Here is a 20,186-nt window from a genome sequence, read left to right on the forward strand (position 1 = left end):
TGGTAGTTTCTTTTGCTGTGCAGAAGCTCTTGAGTTTAATTAGATCCCATTTGTCAATTTTGGCTTTTGTTGCCATTGTTTTTGGTGTTTTAGACATGAAGTCCTTGCCCATGCCTATGTCCTGAATGGTAATGCCTAGGTGTTCTTCTAGGGTTTTTATGGTTTTAGGTCTAACATTTAAGTCTTTAATCCATCTTGAATTAATTTTTGTATAAGGTGTAAGGAAGGGATCCAGTTTCAGCTTTCTACATATGGCTAGCCAGTTTTCCCAGCACCATTTATTAAATAGGGAATCCTTTCCCCATTGCTTGTTTTTCTCAGGTGTGTCAAAGATCAGATAGTTGTAGATATGCAGCGTTATTTCTGAGGGCTCTGTTCTGTTCCATTGATCTATATATCTCTGTTTTGGTACCAGTACCATGCTGTTTTGGTTACTGTAGCCTTGTAGTATAGTTTGAAGTCAGGTAGCGTGATGCCTCCAGCTTTGTTCTTTTGGTTTACGATTGACTTGGCGATGCGGGCTCTTTTTTGGTTCCATACGAACTTTAAAGTAGTTTTTTCCAATTCTGTGAAGAAAGTCATTGGTAGCTTGATGGGGATGGCATTGAATCTATAAATTACCTTGGGCAGTATGGCCATTTCCATGATATTGATTCTTCCTACCCATGAGCATGGAATGTTCTTCCATTTGTTTGTATCCTCTTTTATTTCATTGAGCAGTGGTTTGTAGTTCTCCTCGAAGAGGTCCTTCACATCCCTTGTAAGTTGGATTCCTAGGTATTTTATTCTCTTTGAAGCAATTGTGAATGGGAGTTGACTCATGATTTGGCTGTCTGTTTGTCTGTTATTGGTGTATAAGAATGCTTGTGATTTTTGTACATTGATTTTGTATCCTGAGACTTTGCTGAAGTTGCTTATCAGCTTAAGGAGATTTTGGGCTGAGACAATGGGGTTTTCTAGATATATAATCATGTCATCTGCAAACAGGGACAATTTGAAACTACTTCTGAATGTCTTATAAATGATTTAAAAATTAATTAAATTAGGATCATTTTTGGTTTGTTTTACTACTTGAGATATTTGAAGACATTTAAAAATACTCCAAAATTGTAGTTGTCACCTAAGAGCAATGAATGAAAAATGAAAGTAACTTTTTGAAACTCTCTGTAGAAGATGGCAGATTGTAGGCATAGTTAGCATGCATCGCTCACTTGGAAACACAAAAAAGCATGTAGAGATTCACACGGAAAACTTTTTCCCATGAAGCAACACAAGAACTTAACAGAAAAGTTTCATTTAAAACCACAGACCCTTTGAAAGCAGTGGCAGGCAGCAGCCTACACCACTAACTAAGATGGCAAACTGAGTCTCCAGAGCATAATATTAGGGAGAGACTGCCACTGTGACATATGCTCCAACAGGCGGGACAGGAAATCCAGGTTACGGGGCAAGGTCTTAACCCTATCCACTGCTGGAGCTGATTTCATGAACAGTCTGGACTACATGAGAAGGATGCTTTGTGTGCACCCCGAGACTCCAGTGGCCATGGAGGGAAGCCATTCCTGATCCTACTGCACAGGGGAAGTTGTGAAAGTCTGCCAGCTAACTCAGGTGGTGGTCATAGGTTCAGAGAAGCTCCCAACTTAGATTTGTGATATAATCTGGATTGGGGATGAACCCCATTGGCCAGAATTGTGAGGTCAGCAGGAAATGTGCTATTCCCATGGGTGCAGGAGCTGAAAAACCCTGCTTCATGGGTGGACTGGGAGAAACATTGCCTGAAAGCCACAGTTTCTGTCTCCAGCAAAAAGGTTTGTGTCCTGGGGGCAGTTTTGTGTTGAGTGCAGAATGCCTGGGACCCAGCTAGCTGCTCCTAGCAGAACACCATGGACCTTCCTTGCCAAGTATGTGGGGGCTCAGTGGGGCTTATTGGCACCTGCTAACCCCCCAAACCCCATGTAAATTCTTTTGTGTAGCAGAGGCAGCTGTGCTCTTCCCTGGAACATTACTCCAGCAGCCAGGGAACTTCCCTCTCTTCCTCACCGGGATACTGCTTGCACCTGCACGTAGGGAGTGAAAGGATGGAATTGCCTGACCCAGCCCCCACCTGGCTTTGCCCTACCACCTGTCCTGGTACTGCAACACAAGAGGCCCTTGTAGTACAACAAGGAGTAGGGACCTATGAGAGCTCCATGGCCCCTCCCAGTGCCTGAGGCACTAGAGTGCCTCTCCTGAGTAACAAAAGGCAAGCACAGATTCAACCACTACCACTGCACCTGGCATTCTTTTGTAAGTGCCACCTTCTGGCTGGAGGCCAGCTGGCACAGCCCATTACAACATCTGCAGGCACAATAACACAACACTTAGGAAGGAGAAAATTTTTGCTCAACCTCAGCCATCGACATTGGTTGCATCAGCTTGGGTAACCAGGAGCTCTTGAGCCAGTCCATGTGCCCAGTACAATACTACTGCAGCTGACATTTCAAAAAGCCAACACATGAAAGCTATTTATAACCATAGAAATCTAAGAGTCTATGTCACTCCCCTCCCACTCCCATCAGAGCTGATGTTGGTACCAACTGCTGGAAGACTTGAGAATAGGTCACATCACTGGATTCCCTGAACCAGCCTGGAGTGTGGCAGCCCCACTGGGCAACTAGACCCAGGGCAGCAGCAGGACTCACAGCAGTCTGCTCAGGGACTTCTACTCACAGGGGAAGAGGGAGTGTACCACATTAAGGGAGCACCCAATGTAACCTCAAGTCCCTGAACTTTCCACTTGTGAGAAGTTTCTTTCAGCAGAGGCACAAGTGCAATGCTGGGCTCAGTGGGGAAGTCTGCAGCTCTATCCCAACAGTCAGACAGCTCTGAGGCTCATGAGGAGAATTGGAGAAGGAGACTTCTTCCCCTCACTCACCACTGCAGACACAGCTGGGGGTTCTCCCAAGGTAACCTATCACGGGTGCATCTGTAGACAGCCTTTCAGACTGCATTCTCACAGAAGGAGTGCCCCCAGGTTTATGCTTGGACAAGAGGTAGAGTGACAATCCCCGTCTCCACGAAACATCAGCATTCCTGCAGATGAAAAGAGGTGCCTGTCTGATCTGAATAGCTGGAACACTGCAACAGGAGTGTGTCTTGGAGGTGAAACACTTGGCTGCTGGCCTAGAAGGAGAGCTATGGTGACTCCCTCCCTTTCCCCTGAAAATATCTCAGAGTATTTCACTGAGAACTTCCCCAGCCACCTCTTTTAAGGATGGGACCTCTGCCCATCATTGGAGTATTGCATTTACCTACCTGTTTAGCCGCAGCCAGTTTTTACCCATGTGTACCGCCTACTGGCTCGATGCATGAACTCTTCAAATCAGTGAATAAGATCCTAGGGGAAAGAAATTATTTTTAGGTGTACACCACTAGGGAATGAGTTAAGCTTCATAAAATCGCTGCTATTCCAGCCTCACAGGAGACAGTGAACCTACTCCAACACCTAGTACATCATTATTAAAACTAGCATCTGAGAAAGTCATTGCACATTGTTTCTCTACAACCAAGAAATTCATACAGAGTCTTTGCCACTGAAGGCACTCAGAGCCAAAGGTAGGTGAAAATAAACAATAAAGTCTCATCCTCAAGGGGAAAAAAAATAAGGATCAAAAAAAGCAGTCAAAAATAAATTCAAAAATAATTACACTAGTCTACACAAATGAAACAGAACCAGAAAAATAATTAAAATAATTCTGGAAATATGAAAAAAACAGTTATGTAACACTCCCCAAAGATCACACTAATTCTCCAGCAGTGGATTCAACCCAAGATGAAATCATTGAAATACCAGATAAAGAATTCAAAGGGTTGATTACTAATTTACTTAAGGAGATACAAGAGAAAGGTGAAAACCAACATAAAGAATCATTTTTTAAAAAACTAAGAATATAAATGAAAAAATTTTAAAGAGGTAGATATTTTAAAGAAAAATGTTTCATAACTTCTGAAAATGAAAGAAACATTTAGGAACTAGAAAATGCAACTGAAAATTTTAACATAGATAGACCAAGTATTGAATTTCACAGGTCAAAGAGAAGGCTCTTGAATTAACCTAATAAGAACAACAAAAAAAAAAGAACAAAAAAGAATTAGAATAAATGAACAAAGTCTCTGAGAAATATGGATTTTTGTAAAATGGCCAAACTTAATCATTATAGGTGTTTCTGAGGGAGAAAATAAAAGCAAAATGTTTGGAGAACTTCTAGAGGGAATAACTTAGGAAAATTTCTCTGGCGTTGCTATAGCTTTTGACTTCCAAATATAAAAAATTTAACTCCTGGGAGACTCATTGCAAAAAGACAACACCAAGGCATATAGTCACCAGGCTATCTAAAGTCAATGTGAAGGAAAGAATTCTAAGAGTAGTGAGACAAAAGCATCAGGTAACCTATAAAGGAAAAGCTCTCAGACTAATAGCAGAGTTCTTAGTAGAAACCGTACAAGTTAGAAGAGATTGGGGGTACTACCTTTTAGTCTTCTTAAACAGAGTAACTGTCAGCCAATAATTTTATATCCAGCAAAACTAAATTCCATAAATGAAGAAGACATAAAGTCTTTCTTTGACAAGCAAATGCTAAGGGAATGTGTCACTCAAGGATAGCCCTACAAAAAAATGCTAAAAGGAGTTCTAATTGTTGAAACAAAAGATTGATACCCACCAGAATAGAAACTCCTGAAAGCATAAAATTCACAGGACTTATAAAACAATAACACAATGCAAAAAACAAAGTCACTAGGTAACCATCAATATGATGACTGAAACAGTATCTCACATCTCAACATTAATGTTGAATATAAATGGTCTCTATAATCTACTTAAAAGATACATTGTCAGAATGAATTTTTTTAAAAAATCACAAACCAAATATCTGCAGTCTTCAGGAGACCCACCTCACATGTAAGGATCCTTATAGAGACAAAGTAAATGGAGGGGGGAAGATATTTCATGCAGATAGAAACCAAAACTGAGCAGGAGTAGCTATTCTTAGATAAAATTGATTTTAAAGCAATAGCAAAAAGAGACAACAAAGGGTAGAAGGCAGGACTAGCTTGCACCTCCCACTTGGACAAACAGAGCAGCATATCAGAGCCTCTGAGCTCAGACATGCTTATCCCTACCCCCACCTGGTGGTCTTTCTGTACTAGCCCTGGTAGCCAAAGACAATGGTCATAACCTCTTGGGAGCTCTACTGCACTGCCACCACCTGGCAAACCTGAATACTTAACCAAGTGTACCTAGGGCAAGTTTGCATCCTCCCTATAGGACTGCAGCTGATACACTCCTGAAAGCACCACCTCCTGGCAGGAGCCCAATCAACACCAAACCAGCGCACCAAACAAAAATACAACCAAGGACCCTCACAGAGTCCACTTCATTCCCCTGCTACGTCCACTGGGGCATGTGCTGGTATTCATGGCTGCAAGACCTGAAGATGGATCACATCACAGGACTCTGCAGACACTCCCCAGTACCAGCTTGGAGCCCAGTAGCTCCATTGGGTGACTAGGCCCAGAAGAGCAAAAATAATTATGACAGTTCAGCTCTCAGGAAGCCCCATTCCTAGGAGAGGGGAGAGAACACTACATAAAGGGTGCAGCCAATGGGGCAAAATAATCTAAACAGCAGCCCTTGAATCCCAGATCTTCCCTCTGACACAGTCTACCCAAATGAGAAGGAACCAGAGAAGCAATTCTGGTAGTATGACAAAACAAGGTTCTTTAACACCCTCAAAAGATCATACCAGCTAACCGGCAATAGATCCAAACCAAGGAAAAAATCTCTGAATTGTCAGAAATAGAATTCAAAAGGTTGATTATTAAGCTAATCAAGGAGGCATCAGGGAAAAGTGAAGTCCAACTTAAATAAATCAAAAAGATGATACATGATATGAAAGGAAAGTTCTTCAGTGAGATTGATAGCATTAATAAAAAACAACCACAACTTCTGGAAATTAAGGACACAGAGAATTGGAAAATACACTGGAAAGTCTCAGTAATAGAATCAAACAAGTGGAAGGAAGAACTTCAGAGCTCAAAGACAAAGCTTTTGAATTAACCCAATCCATCAAAGACAAAGAAAAAAGAATAAAAAATGAACAAAGCCTCCAAGAAGTCCGGAACCATGTTAAAAGTCCAAACCCAAGAATAACTAGTGTTCCTGAGGAAGAAGAGAAACCTGAAAGTTTGGAAAACATATTTGAGGGAATTATCAAGGACAACTTCCCCAGCCTTGCTAGAGATCTAGACATCCAAATACAAGAAGCTCAAAGAACACCTGGTAAATTCATTGCAAAGAGATCATTGCCTAGGCACATAGTCATAAGGTTATCTAAAGTCAAGACAAAGGAAACAATATTAAGAGCTGTGAGGCAATAGCATCAGGTAACCTATAAAGGAATACCTATCAGATTAACAGCAGATTTCTTAGGAGAAATCCAACAAGCTAGAAGAGATTGGGGTACTATTTTTAGCCTCCTTATACAAAATAACTATCAGGCAAGAATTACATATCCAGAGAAACTAACCTTGATTAAATGAAGGAAAGATACAGTCTTTTCCAGACAAACAAATGCTAAGAGAATTTGACACTACCAAGCCAGCACTACAAGAACTGCTAAAAGGAGCTCTAAATCTTTAAACAAATATCTGAAATACACCAAAATAGAACGTCCTTAAAGCATAAATCTCACAGGATCTGCTAACAATAACACAATGAAAAAAATGTATTTGGGCAAAAAATAGCATGATGAATAGATAGTACCTCATATCTCAAAACTAACATTGATTATAAATGGCCTAAATGCTCCACTTAATAGATACAGAATGGGAGAATGGATAAGAATTCCCCAAGCAAGTTTCTGCTGTCTTCAGGAGACTCACCTAACACACAAGGACTAACATCAACTGAAGGTAAAGGGGTGAAAAACGATATTGCATGCAAATGGACACCAAAAGTGGGCAAGAGTAGCTATTCTTACATCAGACAAAACCAACTTTAAAGCAACAGCAGTTAAAAAAGACAACAATAAACATTGTCTAATGATAAAAGGACTAGTCCAACAGGAAAATATCAAAATTACAAATATATATGCACCTAACACTGGAGTTCCCAAATTTACAAAACAATTACTACTAGACCTAAGTAATGAGACAGAATGCAATACAAAAATAATGTGGGACTTTAATACTCCACTGACAGCACTAGACAGGTCATCAAGACAGAAAGTCAATGAAGAAACAGTGGACCTAAACTATAACCTACAACAAATGGACTTAACAGATATTTACAGAACATTCTACCCAACAACTGTAGAACATACATTCTATTCATCACCACATGAAACATTCTCCAAGACAGACCATATGGAAGGCCACAAGTCTCAGTAAATTTTTTTAAAAATCGAAATTGTATCAAGTACTCTCCCAGACCACAGTGGAATAAAATTAGAAATCAACTCCAAAAGGAACCCTCAAAACCATGCAAATACATGAAAATTAAATAACCTGCCTCTGAATGATCATTGGGTAAATAATAAAATCAAGATGGAAATCTAAAAATTCTTTGAACTGAACGATAATAGTGACACAAACTACTAAAACCTCTGGGATACAGCAAAAGCAGTGCTAAAAGGAAAGTTCACAGCATTAAATGCCTACATCAGAAAGTCTGAAAAAGCAATAGACAATCTAAGGTCACCGTCACAGAACTGGAGAAACAAGAACAATCCAAACCCAATACCAGCAGAATAAAAGAAGTAATAAAGATCAGAGCAGAACTAAATGAAATTGGAACAAACACACAAGCAAAAACAATAAAAAAGATAAATGAAACAAAAAGCTGGTTCTTTGAAAAGATAAATAAAATTGACAAACAATTAGCGAAATTAACCAAGAAAAGAAGAGAGAAGATCCAAATAAGCTCAGTTGGAAATGAAATGGGGCTGGGTGCAGTGGTTCATGCCTGTAATCCCAGCACTTTGGGAGGCTGAGGTGGGTGGATCACTTGAGGTCAGGAGTTTAAGATCAGCCTGGCCAACATGGTGAAAGCCTGTCTCTACCAAAAATGCAAAAATTAGCTGGGCATACTGGTGCATGCCTGTAATCCCAGTTACTCAGTAGGCTGAGGCAGGAAAATTGCTTGAAGCCTGGAGGCAGAGGTTGCAGTGAGCCGAGATCACACCAGTGCACTCCAGCCTGGGTGACAGAGCGAGACTCTTTCTCAAAATATAAATAAATAAATAAATAAATAAAATAAGAAATGGAATGGAAGATATTACAATTGACACCACGGAAATACAAAAGATTATTCAAGGCTACTATGAACACCTTTATGCGCATAAACTAGAAAACCCAGAGGAGATAGATAAATTCCTGGAAATATACAACCTTCCCAGATTAAACCAGGAAGACATAGAATCTCTGAACAGACCTATAACAAGAAGTGGCGAGACTGAAATGGTAATTTAAAAACTGCCAACCCAAAAAACAGCCCAGGACCAGATGGATTCACAGCTGCATTCTATCAGGCATTCAAAGAAGAATTGGTACCAATCCTATTCACACTATTCCAAAAAATACAGAAAGATGGACTCCTCCCTAAATCATTCTATGAAGCCAGTATTACCCGAATACTAAAACCAGGGAAGAACGTAACAAAAAAAGGAAACTACAGACTAATATCCTTGATGAGCGTAGATGCAAAAATCCTTAACAAAATACTAGAGAACTGAATCCAACAGCATATCAAAAAGATAATCTACCAAGATGAAGTGGGTTTCATACCAGGGATACAGGGATGGTTTAACATATGGAAGTCAATAAATGTGATACATCACATAAACAAAATTAGAAACAAAAATCACATGATAATCTCAATAGATGTGGAAAAACCATTTGACCAAATCCAGCATCCATTTGTGATTAAAACCCTCAGCAAAATTGACATAGAAGGGACAAACCTTAAGGTAATAAAAGCCATCTATGACAAACCCACAGCCAACATTATACTGAATGGCAAAAAGTTGAAAGCATTCCCCCAAAAACTGGAACAAGACAAGGATGCCCACTTTCACCATTCCTATTCAACACATTATTGGAAGTCCTAGCCAGAGCATTCAAACAAGGTAAAGAAATAAAGGGCATCTAAATCGATAAACAGAAAGTCAAACTGTTGCTGTTGCTTGATGTTATGATTGTAACCTAGAAAACCCTAAAGACTCATCCAAAAAGCTCCTAGAATTGGTAAATGAATTCAGCAAAGTTGCAGGTACAAAATTAATGAACTACAAATCAGCATCTCTGCTACACACCAACAGTGACCAAGCTGAGAATACAATCAACAACTCATCCACTTTCACAATACTTGCAAAAAAAAAAAAAAAACTTAGGAATATACCTAACCAAGTGCAGGGAAGACATCTACAAGGAAAACTACAAAACACTGCTGAAAAAAATCATAGATGACACAAACAAATGGTAATACATCCCATGCTCATGGATGGGTAGAATCAATATTGTAAAAATGATCATACTGCCAAAAGCAATCTACAAATTCAATGCAATTCTCATCAAAATACCACCATCATTCTTCACAGAACTACAAAGAAAATATCCTTAAATTCATACAGCACCAAAAAAGAGCCCACATAGCCAAAGAAATACTAAGCAAAAAGAATGAAGACTTCACGACCAAGAAACCAAAGGCAAATGCAACAAAAAGTAAGATAAATAGATGAGACTTAATTAAACTAAAAAGCTTCTGCACAGCAAAAGAAATAATCAGCAGAATTAGTAGGCAACTCACACAGTGGGAGAAAATCTTCACAATCCGTACATCTGACAAAGGACTAATATCCAGAAACTACAAAGAACTCAAACAAATCAGCAAAAAAGAAAAAAAAAATCCCATCAAAAAAGTGGGCTAAGGACATAAATAGACAATTCTCAAAAGAAGATATACAAATGACCCACAAGAATATGGAAAAATGCTTAACCTCATTAATTATCAGAGAAATGCAAATCAAATCCACAATGTGATACCACCTCACTCCTGTAAGAATGGTCATCATTCAAAAAATCAAAAAATAAGAGGTGTTAGCGTGGATTCAGTGAAAAGAAAACACTTTTACGCTGTAAACTAGTAAAACCAATATGGAAAACTGTGCAGATTCCTTAAAGAACTAAAAGTAGATCTACCGTTTGATCCAGTAATCTCGCTATTAGGTATCTACCCAGAGGAAAAGAAATCATTATACGAAAAAAAAAAAAAAACTTGCACATGCATTTGTATAGCAGCACAATTTGCAACTGCAAAAATATGGAAGCAGTCCAAATGCCCATCAATCAATGAGTGGATAAAGAAAATGTGAGATATATATATGTGTATATATGTGTATATATATGTGTATATATGTATATATGTGTATATATGTATATATGTGTATATATGTATATATGTGTATATATGTATATGTGTATATATGTATATATGTGTATATATGTGTATATATGTATATATGTGTGTATATATGTGTATATATGTATATATGTATATATGTGTATATATGTATATATGTGTATATATGTATATATATGTGTGTATATATGTATATATGTGTGTATATATGTATATATATGTGTATATATATGTATATATATACACACACACACACACAAACACACACACACACACACCCCATGGAATACTACTCAGCCATAAAGAGGAATGAAATAATGGCATCTGCAGCAACCTGGATGGAATTGGAGACTATTCTTTTAAGTGAAGTAACTCAGGAATGGAAAACCAAACATCATATGTTCCCACTCATATGTGGGAGCTAAGCTATGAGGATGCAAAGACATAAAAAGGATACATTGGACTTACTTTGGAGATGTAGGGGAAAGGGTGGGGTGGGCGGGGATAAAAGACTACAAATTGTGTACAGTGTACACTGCTTGGTTGATGGGTGTACCAAAATCTCAGAAATCACCACTAAATAACTTATTCATGTAATCAAACACCACCTGTTCCCCAAAAACCTATTGAAATAAAAAAATTAAATATTTACTTAAAAAAAAACATCATTATATAATGATGAAAGGATGAATTCAACAAGAAGAAATAACAATTCTAAATATATATGCACCTAGGTCTGGAGCTCCCAGATTCATAAAGCAATTACCAGTAGATCTAAAAAAAGAGATAGATAGAAACACAGTATTAGTGGAATACTTCAGCACTCCACTGAAAGCACTAAACCAATCATCAAGGCAGAAAGTCAACAAAGAAATAATGAACTTAAATTGCACTCTAGAACAAATGGATCTAACAGATATTTAGAGAACACTCCATCCAAGAATTGCAGAATATGCATTCTTCTCATCAGCACACAAAACATTCCCCAAGCTCATAGTGTAGTTTAGATATTTACCCAGCATCACTGACCTGCTTATTCAATTTGCCATTGCCTCTTGGGGATGCTTCTTCTTATTTATTTTTATTTTTTGGCTTAGGTTGAAATTGAAGATACATATGCTACTCTTCGCCAACATCCTAGCCTAGTGCACTGCAACCTCAAGAAAGAGATTTGATTTACAATACCATATTATTAACTATAGTCACCCCACTGTGCAACAGAACACCAGAACTTATTCTAATTGTAATTTTGAATATCTCTGCATAGCTAGAAGAGAGAAATTTGAATGTTCCCACCACACACACAAAAATAAATGTTTGAGGTGATTAATATGCTAATTACCTTGATTTGATCATTACACAATGTATACATGTATCAACACATCACACTGTACCCTATAAATATGTATAATTTTCAATTAAAATTTTTTAAAAAGAGCTTTGAAAAATTTACAGAATATGTAAATAACTGTGAATACAATTTTTTATTATGTCTTATTAGATATATGTAAGAAAATATCACTCAATTACAGAAAATATGTTAAGGGAAGTAGAAACTGGGAATTCCAGTGTTAATATCCACATTGCTCCTATGTTTTGTTTAAAAACATCTCTGTTAAACATGAATCACTACAGGATACAAATAAATACACCAATCCTAGAAACATACACTAAATATCCTGTTACGTGAAAACTACTTATTCTCTCACAGAAGAAGAAAGATGAAAAGAAACTCTGTAATTTAAAGCCTTCCTGATTAATCTGAAGCCAAGACAAACATATGGGATGGGAGAAAAAAAAAAAGGCAAGTATTCAAGAATGATGTTGATCACAGGACACTATGTTAAAAATTATTTTACTTGTCACTAGGGAAAAAGTAATCTCCATTCTAAGAATGTATTATTCTAAGCTTTTTGATAAACATTTTTAAAATATGTTGTGTGTTTGATGTGATTCATTCATTCATTCATTTATTCATACTTTCAATTGATCAAATCTGTGTTGAGCACTACATGAATATCCCAGTAACCTCTAAGAGTATGGTAGCTGCTTCACACCTATACTCTCATAGTCATAAGGCAGTCTGCCCCACTTTCTGGCCATATCAGGAAAGCTCTAACTTGACACCTGAAAATGTGATATGTGTGGTGTGTGTGTGTCTGCATGCCATAGAATACCACTCAGTCATTAAAAAAAGAACAAAATAATGTATTTTGCATCAAAGATGGTACTAGAGGTCATTATCCTTAGGGCAATCACTCAGATACAGAAAGGGAATAATTGCACGTTCTCACTTACAAGTGGAAGCTAAACAATGGGTATACACAGACATACAGTGTGGAATAATAGACACTGAAGACAACAAAAGGTGTAAGAGGAAGGGTGGTGATGATTGAAATACTACCTATTGGGTATAATGTACACTAGTACACTACTCGGGTGATGGGTAAACTAAAAGCCCAAACTTCATCTCTACACAATACATCTATAGAACACAACTGTACTTGTACCCCTTAATCTATGAAAATTAAAAATTAAAAAATATTTTTAAAAAGATCAAAAATGTGAAATTCACAGTTTGTTTATAATAGTGGGATTTCTGAAGGAAATATATTTGAATATCTAGGGTCACAGAATAAAAGTAATTCAATATAAAATACTATTCAGAAAATGATTTAAATGTGCTTATACATTCATTGGGAATATCAAATATATGATTGTATTATTATTTCATTAGCAGAATACAAGAAATATGAATTTATGATCATCAAAAGGTAAGTTTATTTTGGTCAATTTCTAAAAATCTCCTGAGGTCTGGGCTTAACTGTGTCTTTGGAAAGATTTCTGTCTTGATAAAACAGAAGGAATCATTCACTACTACTCTTTTTGCTGTTGTTTTTGTTGTTTGAATGTTCCTTTAATTTCTCTATCTTTTTTTTCTTCAACTTTTAAGTTCAGGGGTACATGTGCAGGAGTGCAGATTTGTTAGAGGTAAACGTATGCCATGGGGGTTTGCTACACAAATCATCCCATCACCTAGATATTAAGCCTAGCATCCATTAGCTATTCTTCCTGATGCTCTTCCTCCCCACAACACCGCCCTTCCCACAGGCCCCAGTGTGTGTTATTCCCCCCATGTGTCCATGTGTTCTCATCATTCAGCTCCCACTTATAAGTGAGAACATGTGGTGTTTCCTTTTCTGTTCCTGCATTAGTTTGCTAAGGATGATGTCGTCCAGCTCCATCCGTGTCCCTGCAAAGGACATGGTATGTTTTCTTGTTATGGCTGCATACTATTCCATGGTATATATGTACCATATTTTCTTTATCCAGTCTATCATTGGTGGGCATTTAGGATGATTCCATTTCTTTGCTATTGTGAACAGTCCTGCAACGAACACACACATGCATGTATCCTTACAGTAAGAATGATTTATATTCTTTTGAGTATACACCCAGTAATGGGAATGCTGAGTCAAATGATATTTCTGCCTGTAGGTCTCTGAGGAATCATAATACTGTCTTCTACAATGGTTGAACTAATTTACACTCCCACAAACAGTGTAAAAGTATTGCTTTTACACTGTTCCTTTTACACAGAAATAAAAGAATACCCTTTCTTTCTCTTGCCTGATTGCCCTGTCCAGAACTTCCAATACTCTGCAACCTCATCAGCATCTGTTTTTTTGACTTTTTAGTAACATCCATTTTTACTGGCATGAGTTGGTATCTCATTGTGGTTTTGATTTGCATTTATCTGATGATCAGTGATGTTGAGCTTTTTTTATATGACTGTTGGCCACAGGTATGTCTTATGAGAGTCTGTTTATGTCCTTTGTCCACTTTTTAATGGGGTTATTTTTTCTTGTAAACTTAAGTTCCTTGCAGACTCTGTGTATTAGACCTTTGTCAGATGGACAGATTGCAAAAATTTTCTCCCATTCTATAGGTTGTCTGTTCACTCTGATAGTTTCTTTTGCTGTGCAGAAACTCTTTAGCTTAATTAGATCTCATTTCTCAATTTTTGCTTTGGTTGCAATTGCTTTTGGCATTTTCATCATGAAATGTTTGCCCGTGCCTTTGTCCTTACTGGTACTGCCTAGATTTTCTTCTCAGGTTTGCATAGTATTGTTTTACATTTAAGTCTTTAATCAATCTTGAGTTAATTTTTGTACATGGTGTAAGGAAGGGGTCCAGTTTCAATTGTCTGCATATGGCTAGCCACTTCTCCCAGCACCATTTATTAAATAGGACATTTTTTCCCCATTGCTTGTTTTTGTCAGGTTTGCCAAAGATCAAATGGTTATAGGTGTGTGACCTTATTTCTGAGTTCTCTATTCTGTTCCTTTGCTCTATGCATCTGTTTTTATACCAGTACTACTCTGATTTGGTTACTGTAGCCTTGTAGTATAGTTTGAAGTTGGGCAGTGTGATGCATCCAGCTTTGTTCTTTTTGCTTAGGATTGTTTTGGCTATTCAGGTTCCTTTTCATTCCATATGAATTTTAAAAGTTTTTTTTTTTTTTTTTTTTACATTCTGTGAAGAATGTCAGTGGTAGTTTAATAGAATTAGCATTGAATCTATACATTACTTTCAGCAGTATGGCCATTTTTGCAATATTGATTCTTCTTATCCATAAGCATGGAATATTTTTCCATTTGTTTGTGTCCTCCCTGATTTGAGCAGTGGTTTTGTTTCTCCTTGAAGAAGTCCTTCCCTTCCCTTGTTAGCTGTATTCTTAGGTATTTTATTCTTTTTGTGGCAATTGTGAATGGAGTTCATTCCTGATTTGGCTGTTAGTGTATAGAAATGCTAACAATTTTTGCATTGATTTTGTATCCTGAGACTTTTCTGAAGTTGCTTATCAGTGTAAGAAGCTTTGGCGCTGAGACTATAGAGCTTTCTATAGTCAGAATCATGTGATCTTCAAACAAAAGTAATTTGACTTCCTCTCTTCCTATTTGAATACCCTTTATTTCTTTCTCCTGCCTAATTGCCCTGGCCAGAACTTCCAATACTCTGTTAAATAGGAGTGGTGACAGAAGGCATCCTTGTCTTGTGCTGGCTTTCAAGGGGAATGCTTCCAGCTTTTATCCATTCGGTATGATATTGGCTGTGGGTTTGTTATAAATGGCTATTATTATTTCAGGGCATCTTCCTTCAATATCTAGTTTATTGAGCATTTTTAACATAATGGGATGTTGAATTTTATTAAAGGCCTTTCTGCATCTATTGAGATAATCATGTGGTTTTTGCTTTTAGTTCTATTTATGTGATTAATTACATTTATTGATTTGCATATGTTGAACCAACCTTGCATTCCAGAGGTGAAGCCAACTGGATCGTGGTGGATAAGCTTTTTGCTGTGCAGTATTGGTTTATTCTGAGATTCAAGTTCTTCCTGGTTCAGTCTTGGGAGGGTGTATGTGTCTAGAAATTTGTCCATTTCTATGAGATTTTCTAGTTTATGTGCATAGACATGTTTATAGTATTCTCTGATGGTTGTATTTCTGTGGGGTCAGTAGTAATACCCCCTTATCATTTCTGGTTGTGTTTTTTTGATACTTCTCTCTTTTCTTCTTTATTAGTCTAGCTAGCAGTCTATTTTATTACTTTCTTCAAAAAACTAGTTCCTGGATTCATTGATTTGTTTAAGAGCATTTTGTGTCTCTATCTCCTTCAGTTCAGCTCTAATCTTGGTCATTTCTTGTCTTCTGCTAGCTTTAGGATTTGTTTGCTCCTGGCTCTCTAGTGCTTTTAGTTGAGATGTTAGGTTGTTAACTTGAGATCTTTCTAGCTTTCTGATGTGTTCATTTAGTGCTATGAAGTTCCCTCTTAACACTGCTTTAGCTGAGTCCCAGAGATTCTGGTATGTTGTCTCTTTGTTCTCTTTAGTTTCAAATAACTTCTTGATTGTAGCTTTAATTTCACTATTTCCCCAAGAGTCATTCAGGAGCAGTTTGTTTAATTTCCATGTAGTTGTGTGGTTTTGAGCGAATTTCTTAATCTTGAGTTCTAACTTGAATGCACTGTGGTCTCATAGACTGTTATGATTTAAGTTCCTTTGCATTTGCTGAGGAGTGTTTTACTTCTGATTATTTGATCAATTTTAGAGTAAGTGTCATGTGGCAATGAGAAGAATGTTATGCTCTGTTGTTTTGGGATGGAGAACTCTGTGGAGATCTATCAGGTCCACTTGATTCAGGGCTGAGTTCAGGTCCTTAATATCTTTGTTAATTTTACATCTTGATGATCTGTCTAATATTGTCAATGGGGTGTTAAATGCCCCCCCTACTATTGTGTGGGATTCTAAGTCACTATGTAGGTCTCTAAGAACTTGCTTTGTGAATCTAGGTCCTCCTGTATTGGGTGCTTATATATTTAGCATAGTTAGCTCTTCCTGTTAAACTCTTTACCATCATGTAATGCCCTCCTTTGTCTTTTTTGATATACTCTTTTTTAGCACTGTGCTAAATTCTGAGTATTGAGTAGTGAATAAATGAGACTGACCCTTGCTTCATAGAACTTAGGTTCAAGTGGTAAAAATAATCACACTAATTTTGGAATCTTAAGTGTGTGTTATAAATGAAACATACAAGATCTATACTACAAATTTTGTAAACTGCTGTTTTAGGTAGAGTGGACAGGATAGTCTGTCTCTTAGCTGCTTTCAGGGAGCAGGGTAAGGCAGTTGCTTCTGGCTGGCAGAACTGCAAGGATTAGGCATCTTAATGTTGAGTTTCAGTGTAAAGAAGCCCATTTGTGGTACACCCTAGTGTCAGCTTCCAAATGGCATTTATCAGTAATAAAATGCCCTTTTGATTTCCCATCTTCCTTACTCAGAACTTCATTCCACATTATAAATGGAATAGAGTTAGTATTTAATGCCCCTCCCAAAAAATAGAATAGAGTTAGTATTTAATGCCACCTCCCAAAAAAGTCCAACATTCAACTTGTCAAAAAAAAAAAAAAAAGGAAAGACAAAAAAGAAAATGTGCATTATCTTTCCTTCCTTCCAAAATCTGATTTTGTCATGTTCTTCATCTTGATTAATGGCATTATCATTCTCCCAGATGTGCAGGCATAAAACCTTGGTATCATTCGTTACCCCAAATTCCCATCTGCAGCAGTCCTTGGCAATAACTGGGACATGCAAAGAGCTAAATGATTCTGAAATCTTAGAATCAAACTATTGTTTCCAAATGATTAGGGAAAGCTATGTTCTAATGTTTCTCAAAATGCAGCTCTCAATCACCCAAAACAGAATAAGAAAGGGAATTTGTTAAAATTGGAGATTCTAGATCACTATTTTAGAAATTCTGGACAGAATTTTTGGAAGTGGAGACATGGACTATATATGCATTTTTAACAAGCTCTCAGAGTGATTTTCATGTACACTGAAATTTAAGAATCTCTTTCCTTTCCCTTACTACCTGCATCCAGATATTGTCATATCCTGTCCATTTCCCTAACTTTTTTCCCATTAATCCAATCCTATAGGCCTCTATAGCCCTAGGACTATATACTAACCTGCTTGGTGCCCAGCGCTTTCTACCTTCACTTAAACTGGCTATATTACTGCCAGGATAAACTTTTTAAGTACAGATCTCTCCTGATATAGCAATCAACCAACTAAACAACAACAACAAAAACTAAATCAGATTTTTCAGAGATACTCAATTCTCAACAAAAGTGATCTTAAGCAGGCAACATACCTGGAAGTTACTGTGCTCTTTTTAGAATATCATATTGTTTGTAAAACATCATTATATAATGACATCTTGAAATCTGTCATGGGAATGAACAAAAATTTTCCTAGGAGAAGATACTGTGCTTTGTTTGTGCAATAGAAAGTTACAATTTTGAGCACAAATATCTATGTAAAATACAATCTTTCAAACTAAGTAAAATTAGTTGTTTATGAATTTTTCTCTTATTTTTAATATACTTGTTCATTTATTTGTTATCAATTGGCTTGCAAACAAGTTGTACCAAGCACAGGATATAAAAAAAAATACATAAATAAGGGAAAAAAATCTCAGAATGAGAAATTTGTATCAGGTTACTTAAATTCATCTGCATACTGGGAAAAGACCAACATAATTCTAGTTTATTAAGGAATGCAGTAACACAGCTGACAGAACAACTATGTTTCATGGAAATATACTTAAATACTATTGGGCTGCTGAATAAAATCTGAACTCTTCATCCTGGTATTGAATAATGATTGTGAATACTAGTTGAGTACCTAGTATGTACCAGATATTATGCTATCAAACATTAAATGAAAAATACCCCATAATTTTTCTTATTTTACAATGGGAGAAACTGAGACACAGAGTAATTGATTTGACCAAAATTCACGATTATAAACAACAGAGCTGGATATTGAACTCTGGCAGTCTAGTAGCAGAGATAGATTATTAACTGCCACATTATTATATTCTCCTAATTAATACCATGATTTGATTCTAGCTTCTTAATCAACTATTGCTAGAATAATGTGGCATAACCAATAACCACAGTAATATCAGTGGCATACAGCAAATAAGCATTTATTTTTCACGTCTTTGGTAAAGCTGGGGTTGACTAACTTAAGCTAACCTTGGCTGCATTTGGTGCCAGGCTATAGGTTTAGTTATAGTTTACGCCAGATATCCCACAGTCTACTAGGATCAGAGGACTATCTGGGTCATATTCTTTTCAAGGTTAGGGCCAGAACTTTCTGTGCAGAGAGGGCAGGCAAGTGAAATGGGGAAAGGAATAATGAGAGATGTAGGTGTGTGTATGCGTGTGTGTGTGTTTCTGGCTCTCTCTCTGTATATATCTATCTGTATCTGTCTCTCTTTTAGCAATGAAAACAATAACTTACTCAAAAGACCCACGTATACCCTTGACAGGCATCTCATTGGTGAGAGGTACATCATGCGGCCACTTCTAGTTATCTGCACAAATTGAAGTTCCATATTACCGAAGTCAAACAGGCAAGGAAGACATTATTGAAGACTACTGCTGTTGGGAAAGGAGATAAAACTCTTCTAATCTCAACTCCTCTAAAAGAAAAAAAAGGAGTGGAGAGTTATTAAGAGCTATTTTGGGAAGATCACCGGCCACCTGAGTTTGCTGATTGACTTTACCCAAAGGAAAAGTAAATTTTCTCCTCCATGACAGGAGGTGGTTTTACAACTTGAAGCGAGAAGCCTACAACAGTTAGGCTCCTATCCTCTCACACAAAATAAGAGATGGCCCACTACCTTCCTTACTAATTACATTTCAAAGGCATGATGGCTTTCCATACCCTTGAGATAGTTTTCAATTATAAAACTGGCCAGAAGCTTTAAAAAATATTTACATCTGAAAAGGGAAGAGAAATAACTTACAATGGTAAAGTTTTCTAAAGTAATTTTTTTTAATATACTTTAAGTTCTAGGGTGTATGTGCACAACGTGCAGGTTTGTTACATATGTATACATGTGCCATGTTGCTGTGCTGCACCCATTAACTCGTCATTTACATTAGGTATATCCCCTAATGCTATCCCTCCCCCCTTCCCCCCACTCCAGGACAGGCCCCGGTGTGTGGTGTTCCCCATCCTGTGTCCAAGTGTTCTCATTGTTCAATTCCCACCTATGAGTGAGAACAAGCGGTGTTTGGTTTTCTGTCCTTCTAATAGTTTGCTCAGAATGATGGTTTCCAGCTTCATCCATGTACCTACAAAGGACATGAA

General features: G+C 37.2%; 1 long non-coding RNA gene across 1 annotated transcript in view; it reads right to left on the reverse strand.

Moving 5' to 3' along the window:
- LOC106634794 (uncharacterized) overlaps window positions 1–20,186 on the reverse strand; it is a 108,657-nt gene that overhangs the window by 88,120 nt on the left and 351 nt on the right. The window contains exon 2 of the long non-coding RNA XR_008625405.1: window positions 19,332–19,512. This is a non-coding gene — a long non-coding RNA (uncharacterized LOC106634794). The remainder of the gene's footprint in view (window positions 1–19,331; window positions 19,513–20,186) is intronic.

This window comes from Pan paniscus, chromosome 4, assembly GCF_029289425.2.
Source record: "Pan paniscus chromosome 4, NHGRI_mPanPan1-v2.0_pri, whole genome shotgun sequence".
Taxonomy (NCBI): Eukaryota; Metazoa; Chordata; class Mammalia; order Primates; family Hominidae; genus Pan; species Pan paniscus.